The 7,982-nt window shown below is 44.9% G+C and overlaps 1 protein-coding gene across 2 annotated transcripts in view; it reads right to left on the minus strand.

The window, feature by feature from the left end:
- LOC122556252 (calcium-binding mitochondrial carrier protein SCaMC-1-like) overlaps window positions 1-7,982 on the minus strand; it is a 93,009-nt gene that overhangs the window by 35,558 nt on the left and 49,469 nt on the right. The gene's annotated exons all lie outside the window — the stretch shown is intronic.

The following is a 7,982-nucleotide window of genomic DNA, read 5'->3' on the forward strand; positions in this document are numbered from 1 at the left end:
GGAGGTGTGACACCTCTTGCGGTTGCAGGGAAAGGTACCGGATGTTGTGGTGAAGTTGATGAGGAGTGTAGAGTTGATGAGGGAATTGCGGAGTGAATGGTCCCTGTGGAAAGTGGACAAGGGTAGAGAAAGAAGTATCTTTTTGGTGATAGGGTCTGATTGTAGGTGGCAGAAATGTCAGAAGATGATGCATTGGATTTGGAGGTTGATGAGGTGGTATGTGAGGACTAAGGGGGAGGGGGTTTGAGGACAGAAGTGTGGGAGATGGAGGAAATGTGGTTAAATGCATCCTTAATTATTGAGGAGAGGAAAAATGGTCACTGAAGTAGGAGGATATCTGGGATATCCTGGAGAGGAATGCTTCATCCTAGGAGTAGATGCAGTGGAAGTGGAGGAATTGGGGGCATGGGACTTTTGCAGGAGGGTGGGTGTGAGGAGGTGTAGTCGAGGTAGTTGTGGGAGTCAGTGTGTTTGAAATAGATATCAGTGGTGAGTCGGTTTCCAGAGACCGAGACGGGGAGTTCCAGGAAGAGGAGGTTAGTCAGTAGCAGTGGTGGACTCTCCCTCTTTATGGGCATTTAAGCGGGCATTGGATAGGTATATGGAGGATAGTGGGTTAGTATAAGTTCCAGGAAGAGGAGGTTAGTCAGAAATGGCGGGGTGGAAGGTGTTTGTGAAGTTGACGATCTTGCGGAAGCATGATGCAGCACCAATGCACTCATCAATATTGCGGAGGAAGAGGTAAGGGATGGTGCCTGTGTAGATGTAGAAGAGGGACTGTTCCATGAATCCTACACAGAGGCAGGCATAGCTCAGGCCCATGCAGGTGCCCATGGCTACCCCTTTGGTTAGGAGGAATCAAATGAAAATTTGTTGATGGTGAGGACCAGTACTGCCAGGCAAATGAGAGTGTCAGTGTAGGGGTCTGATTGGGCCTGCGGGAGAGGAAGAAACAGAGGGCTTGAGCGATGCAGATGTAAATGGTGTTTTCATTCATGGTGAAGATGAGGTGTTGGGGGCTGGGGAACTGAAAGGTTTGGAAGAGGTGGAGGGTGTGGGTTATGTCTCAAATGTAGGTGAGGAGTTTCTTGACCAAAGGGGAAAGAACGGAGCTGAGGTAGGAGATGTGCTCAGTGGGACAGGAGCAGGCAGAGACAATGGGTTGACCAGAATAGGCAGGTTTGTGGATTTTGGGTAAGAGATAGTTCTCCAACCCCATACCTACTCGTTTCTATCAGGAGATCTCCCAAAGTGACATGGTTGTTGATAGTCTGGGAGTTGATGGCTTGGTGATCAGAGGTAGGGTCATAATTGAGGATAGTCGGACAAGGTGTTAGAGAGTTGGTGTCTGGCCTCAGTGATGTAGAGGTCAGTTCACCATGCTACCACCACACCCCTTATTGGTGAGGTCGGGGTTGGAGTGAAGGGAGTGGAGAGCTCCATGTTCGGATGGGAAGAGGTTAGAATAGCTGAGGGGGTGGAGAGAACCACGCAACTGATGTCTGCGCCGTACATGCACTTCCCAACCCGACCTTCCAGTTGCCATTCATTTTAATTCCCTCTCCCTCTTCTCCAGCAGCATGTCCATCCTTGGTATCCTCCACTGTCACAGTGAGGGCAAATGGAAACTGGAGGGTAAATGGAAACAACACCTGATATTTCTGAACTGCCCTCCTGATCTGATGAAACGTAAAATGAAACCACTGTGAGAGACTTGTTAAGATCGGAAGCAGCCATCTTGTCACGTATTAAAAGCCTGGAAACCATTTTGAATCTCTTAATAGTGTCTGCTTGCTAAGTTTGTACTTTCCCAGCTCAGTGAGGTAGTTGATCTTGTATTAATACCTGATAGTGAACTCTTTCCCAGCATGGGAGTGTTCTTCTTTTACAAGAACCTATTGTATTCTAACACTTGCGTATCAGCTACTAACTAGCACTATCCAGACACTACATGACTGAGTAGATAGAGGAAGCTCTAAATGAGTTTTTTTGCTTCGGTTTTCACCAAGGAAAGGGAACTTGTTGTAAAAGAAAACTTAGAGGAGCTGGGATACAGCCTTGATCATGATTGATGAGGTTGATGTGCTAGAAACTTTGGAAAACATTAAGATTGATAAGTCTCCAGGGCCAGACCAGATTTATCCTAGGCTGCTCCGGGAAGCGAGAAAGGAGGTTGTACCGGAGGATTGGAAGGAGGCAAATGTTGTTCCTCTTTTCAAGGAGGGTAATAGGGAAATCCCTGGAAATTAAAGACCAGTCAGTCTTGTGACTGTGGTCAGCAAGGTTTTGGAAAGAATTCTGAGGGATAGGATTTATGACTATTTGGCAAAGCATAGCGTGATGAAAGGCAGTCAGCATGGCTTTGTGAGGGGAAGGTCATGCCTCACAAATCTAATTGAGTTCTTTGAGGAGGTGTCAAGACAGGTCAATCGAGCAGCAGATGTGGTGTGTATGGACTTATCAAGGCATTTGATAGGGTTACCCATGATAGGCTCATTCATAAAGTCAGGAAGTATGGGATACAGGGAGATTTGGCTGTCTGGCAGAAGGTTGTAGATGGAATGTAGTCTGCCTGGAGGACAGTGAGTGGGGTCCTGCAGGGCTCTGTACTTGGGCCTCTGCTCTTTGTAGTCTTTATAAATGACTTGGATGAGAAGGTTGAGGGTGGATTAGTAAATTTGCAGATGAGACAAAGGTTGAAGGTGTCGTCGATAGTATTGAGGGCTACTGCAGGCTGCAGCACGACATAGACAGGATGCAGAGTGGGCTGAGAAATGGCAGATGGAGTTCAACCTGGATAAATGCGAAGTGATGCATTTTGGAAGGTTGAACTCAAATGCTGAATATCGGATTAAAGACAGGATTCTTGGCAGTGTGGAAGAACAGAGGGATCTGGGGTGTGCAAGTACATAGATCCCGCAAAGTTGCCACCCAACTGGATAGGGTTGTTAAGAAAGCACATGGTGTTTCGGCTTTCATTAACAGGGGGATCGAGTTTAAGAGCCATGAGGTTTTGCTGCAGCTCTACAAGTCTCTGATGAGACCACACTTGGAATATTGTGTCCAGTTCTGGTCGCCCTACTATAGGAAAGATACAGAGGCTTTGGAGAGGGTGCAAAGAAGGTTTACCAGGATGCTGCCTGGACTGGAGTGCTTGCCTTATGAAGAAAGGTTGAATAAGCTCGGACTTTTCTCTCTGGAGAGAAGGAGGAAGAGAGGAGACCTGATCGAAGTGTACAAAATAATGAGAGGAATAGATAGAGTCAATAGCCAGAGACATTTCCCCTGGGCAAGATTGACTGTTACGAGAAGTCATTGTTTGAAGATATTAGCAGGAATGTACAAAAGGAGCCGTCAGAGGTAGATTCTTTATGCAGAAAGTCGTGAATGCATGGAATGCATTGCCAGCTGTGGTGGTGGTAGCAGAGTCATCGGGGACATGTAAGTGACTGCTGGACATGCAAATGGTTAGCAGTGAGTTGAGGGGTGCGTAGGTTAAGTTACTATATTTTACATTAGGATTAAATCTCTGCACAACATCATGGGCCAAAGGGTCTGTTCTGTGCTGTACTTTTGTAGGTTCTATGTACTGACTGGGCAAAGTGTAACCCATATAATCATGCAACTCTCTGCATCTCATTGGAGTGACTTGTGACCACATTCGGTTAACTTCTCTCTCCCCGTGAGTTCACGAATAAACAGTCAAAACACAAGATTTGTGTGGCATGCTATATTGTTCCTCTAAACTGGACGAGCAAGTCAGCCACTGCATATTTTATCCTATCCCCAACATTGACATCTTCTATAAACCCAGCGAATCCCACCGTGCCTCCTGCTTTAAAGACCGCAATTTCCCCTCCCACTTCAGCGCATCTCATCCACTTCCCGCACTCTATCCTCTAACCCCATCCCTCCAACTGCAACAAGGACAGACGCCCTCCCAAGCCCCACTCCCCTCCCATTTATCTCTCAGCCCTCCGGCTCACAAGCCTCATTCCTGACGAAGGGCTTATGCATGAAATGTCAATTTTCCTGCTCCTCGGATACTGCCTGACCTGCTGTGTTTTTCCAGCACCACACGCTCGACTCTGATCTCCAGCATCTGCAGTCCTCACTTTTTCCTAGATTGTGTGAAATGCAGGTAAAGCGCTGGAAGATATGTTTGGGTGTTTTGATACTGAGGAGGGAGGAAGTATACAGACAGGTGTTACACTTTCTGTGGTTGCATGGTAAAGTGCATGGGGCTGTGCGGTGGGGTCTTGGGAGTGAATGAAAGTGGACCAGGTCCCAGAGGGAACAGTCCCTATGGAAGATGGACAAGGAAGGGGAGGGGAATGTGTCTGGTGTGGCACCTCACTGGAGGTGGTGGAAGTAGTGATTAATGATACTCTGGATGTGGATGCTGGTGGGATGGTTGGTAAGGACAAGGGGGACCAATCGCTGTTGTGGGAGGGGACACATTGGGTGAGAGCTGAAGTGTGGGAGATAGGTTGGACCCAGTTGAGGGCCCTGTCAACAACTCTGCTAAGAATCCTCGGTCGGGGAAGAAGGTGGACATTTTGGAAGCTCCTTTGTCGAAGTTGGCCTCATCAGAATGGGCAGTCCTGTTTATGGCCTCTGGGAAGGAGGTAGAAGCAGGCTATCCGGGGTTGGCATACTTGGAGGTAGTGGTGGGGAGATAACCAGATGAAATAAGGTTGGTGACGGCGATTGACACAATGGCTTGATGTTCCATCGTAGGGTGGGGTCATGGTCCAGGGGAAGATAGGAGGAAGTATCTGAGAGCTGGTGCTCAGCCTCTGCAACATCAGTCTGCCTGTCAACAACAGCCTGACCTTTATCTGCACGCTTAATTACAAAGTTATCGTTAGATCAGAGAGTATGCAGTGCAGTCAGTTCCTGGGAGGATAGCTTAGAATTGGTGAGGAGAGGCAGAGAAATTGAGGTGACTAATGTCACATCGACAGTTTTCAATGAACAGGTCAAGTGCAGGTAACAGGCCAGAGGCAGAGGTCCAGGCGGAGGGAGAGTGTTGGAGGTGGGCAAAGTAATCTGTGGGATGGGGAATTTGGTTCTGTCTTCACAAATAACACAAATAACCTCTGAGAAATGTTAGGGAACAGTGAGGGGACAGAACTAAAGGAAATCAGTATTAAGAAAAAAAATGGTGCTGAGGAAATAATTGGGGTTAAAGGCTGACTTGATTACCTATATCCCAGAGTATTAAAGGAAGTGACCCTGGAAATATTGGATACACTGGTGGTATTCTTCCATAATTCTATGGAGTCTGAAGCCATTACTACAGATTAGAGGGTGACAAATGTAATTATGATTTAAAAAGGGAGGGATAGAAAAGAAAACTACACTTAGCCGGACATCAGTAATAGGGACGTCATAAGGACGTTGTACTGTTGAGATATTATGACATGCGATACTGTAATTGAAAAACTCTCTCCTAATGTCAGCAGTCATTCAGTTTGGCCAGTGTTCTGTACAGTGCAGTCTATTCATGAGTTAGTCAGCCAGTCAGCTCTCAGTAATGTAGTAATCTAAGTCTCTTGATTACAATTACAACGTTTAAAAAGCATCTGGATGGGTATATGAAAAGGAAGGGTTTAGAGGGATATAGGCTAAATGTTGGCAAATGGGACTAGATTTATTTAGAATATCTGGTCTGCATGGAGGAGTTGGACTGAAGGGTCTGTTTCCGTGCTATACATCTCTGACTCTATTGTAAAAGACATGATTTGAGACATTTGGAAAGCATTAATGAGATTTTTTGAGGATGTACCTAATAGAATAAGGGAGAACCAGTGGATGTAGTGCATTTGTATTTTCAAAAGGCTTTTGATAAGATCCCTCAGAAGAAGTTAGTGAACAAAGTTAAAGCACATGAGGCAGGGAGGCTCATATATTGGCACAATTTAAGAATTGGTAACAGACAGAAAAGAGATTAAGAATAAATGGGTCTTTTTCCAGGTGGGAGGCAATGACTTAATACTTGGGCCCAGCTATTAATGACAATATATGAATAACCTAGACTAGGGACCAAAATGCAGCATTTCCAGGTTTACTGATGACATGAAACTGGGCAGTTTTAAACGTTGTGAGGACAATTAAAATTGGCTTCAAGGTGATTTAGGCAAGTTGAGTGAGTGGGAAAACACATGGCAGATGCAATATAATGTGGCAACATGTAAAGTTATGCATTTGGTGTGGAAAAAAAAGTATTATTTAAATATTTCTAATTTAAATAATACTCTATTTGGAAGCAGACTTACAAAGGGATATGGGTATCCTCATACACTAGTCAATGAAAGTAGGCAGTTATGGCAAACAATTAGGAAGGCTAATAGTATGCTGGCCGTCATTACAAGAGGATTTGATTTCAGACATAGAGATGTCTTACATGCTGTACAGGACCTTGGTGAGATCACATCTGCAGTGTTGTGTGCAGTTTTGATTTCCCTACTAAAACAGCATTTACTTTCCATGGAGGGAGTGCAGCAGAGGTTCACTAAGCTGACACCAGGGATGACAGGACTATCCAATGAGGAGTGGTTAGTTCGACTAGGCCAAGTATTCTATTAGATTAGATTACCTACAGTGTGGAAACAGGCCCTTCAACCCAACCAGCCCACACCGATCCTCCGAAAAGTAACCCACCCAGACCCATTTCCCTTTGACTAATGAACCTTACACTATGGGAAATTTAACATGGCCAATTCACCTGACCTGCACATCTTTGGATTGTGGGAGGAAACCAGAGCACCCAGTGGAAACCCACTCAGACACGGGGAGAATGTGCAAACTCCACACAGACAGTCACCCGAGGCTGGAATCGAACCTGGGACCCTGGTGCTGTGAGGCAGCAGTGCTAACCACTGTGCCATCGTGCTGCCCCCATTCACTCCAGTTTAGAAAGATGAGAGGATCTGACTGAAATAGTTAAAATCCTAACAGATTGGACAGACTAGATGCAAGGAGGATGTTGGGAAATCTAGAACGAACCAGAGGACACAGTCTCAGGATACAAAGTAAAACCAATTAGGACAGAGATGAGGGAGCATTTCTTCATTTAAAGGGTAGTGAAACAGTGGAATTTTCTACCACAGATGTCTGTGGAGGCCAAGTTTGTAGATATTAAAGACTTAAGCAGTATGCGGAGAGGTATGGTGTTGTATTACAGGGTCACGCCATGATCAAACTGAATGGCAGACAAGGCTCAAATTTTTTTAAACATAAAATGTTCAAGAATTAGGACACAGATTTAAAGTTACTTGCAAAGGAAGCAAATGAAATGTGAGAAATGTCAAGTGGATCTGGAGAGTACTGCCTGGAAGTGCTGATGGAAGGTTCAAGAATACATGAGATTATTGCTTAAATAGATACAATATGCAACAGAATGGCTCCAATTCATTACACTCATTTGGAAAGTCAGTGCAAACATTGACTGAATTGTCTTCTTCTACATGGTAAATACTTCTATGATTCTGCAATAAAAGTCCATTCAGTCAGATCTTGAAAGTTATGAAGAAATCTGCTGAGAGAGACTTAGAGTAAATGCTTCCATTTGCAACGGAAATCAGGACGAGAGACCATTAACATAGGCATTAGGGAATTCAAGAGAAATTTCTTTACTCAAGAGAGTGGTGAGAACATGGAACTTCTCCCACAAGGAATGGTTGATATGATTAGTATTAATACAATTAAAGGGTAAACTGGATTAAAAACACGAGGATGTGAAATATAGTGAGGAGTGCAGAATCATAGCTTCTTGAAAGTGGAGTTGCAGGTAGATAGGATAGTGAAGAAGGCGTTTGGTATGCTGGTCAGAGTATTGAGTACAGGAGTAGGGAGGTCATGTTGCGGCTGTACAGGACATTGGTTAGGCCACTGTTGGAATATTGCGTGCAATTCTGGTCTCCTTCCTATCGGAAAGATGTTGTGAAACTTGAAAGGGTTCAGAAAAGATTTACAAG

This window comes from Chiloscyllium plagiosum, chromosome 13 (assembly GCF_004010195.1).
Source record: "Chiloscyllium plagiosum isolate BGI_BamShark_2017 chromosome 13, ASM401019v2, whole genome shotgun sequence".
Taxonomy (NCBI): domain Eukaryota; kingdom Metazoa; phylum Chordata; class Chondrichthyes; order Orectolobiformes; family Hemiscylliidae; genus Chiloscyllium; species Chiloscyllium plagiosum.